We start from the raw sequence: 1,105 nt of genomic DNA, 5'->3' as shown, positions 1-1,105 counted from the left end.
CATATCAAAGGCTGTGCTCTTTGATCTTCATCAGTAAATGTTTTAAGTCCTCTTCACTTTCAGCAAGCAAGGTTGTATCATCTGCATATCGCAAGTTCTTAATGAGTCTTCCTCCAATCCTGATGCCACGTTTTTTGTCATAGAACCCAGCTTCTCATATTATTTGCTCAGTGTACAGGGAAATTAAAGGTATCCAAATTGACAAAGAAGAAGTAAACTCTCTCTGTTTGCAGATGATCTGATTCTATACAGAGAAAAATCTCAAAGATTCAGCAAAAAAGTTCTTGGAACTCATTGGGAGATTCAACAAAGTGGCAGGGTACAAGATCAACATACAAAAATCAGTTGGATTCCTTTATACTAATAAAGACAGCTCTGAAGTGAAAATTAGGAAAACAATACCATTGGCAATAGCCACCCAAAGGATGAAATATTTAGGAATTATTCTAACTAGAGAAACAAAAGACCTATACAAAGAAAACTATAAAACACTACTATAATAAAAATATTAAAAAAAACAATTTACAAAAATGGAAGACTGAGTAAAGTTGTGTGTTTATGGGCAGGATACTGGCTTGAAGAATGTGCCTTGGGGCATCCACAGACTGGTTAAAAGAGCTTTGTAACACTTGCCCAAGCATGGCAGAGGCCAAGGGACCACATGGCTGAGAGGCTGAAGACAAGAGTGAGGTGTACCTGCAATATGACAAACAAGAGGCCTTCCTGATTGGAGAACTGTCCTGAGCTTTTTTTTTTTAATCCTGAATTATACCCTATTCACTTCCCTAATAAATTTCATGACATTTTTCCAATAGATTACTGAATTTCACTAAGGAATTCTAGTTGCTGATCTGCATCCTACAATTACCCTCCCATTAATTGACATTGGATAAATCCTAATGCCAAGCAAGACAAAAATAGTCAGGTTCACATTAATTCAGAATTGCTTTCTTACAAGGAAATCTTATACTCTCGTCATCCGGAGCAAAGAAGAATGAACAAAATCAAGCAAAAATTGGAAACAATTAATCCAAAGGACTAGTGGACCACAAGAACCTCAACCTCCATCACTCTGAGACCAGAAGAACTAGATGATACCCACCTA

This window comes from Chrysochloris asiatica, unplaced genomic scaffold (genome assembly GCF_000296735.1).
Source record: "Chrysochloris asiatica unplaced genomic scaffold, ChrAsi1.0 scaffold00397, whole genome shotgun sequence".
Classification (NCBI taxonomy): Eukaryota; Metazoa; Chordata; class Mammalia; order Afrosoricida; family Chrysochloridae; genus Chrysochloris; species Chrysochloris asiatica.
The sequence above is the reverse complement of the archived record's forward strand: the minus strand, read 5'-3'. Positions refer to the sequence as shown.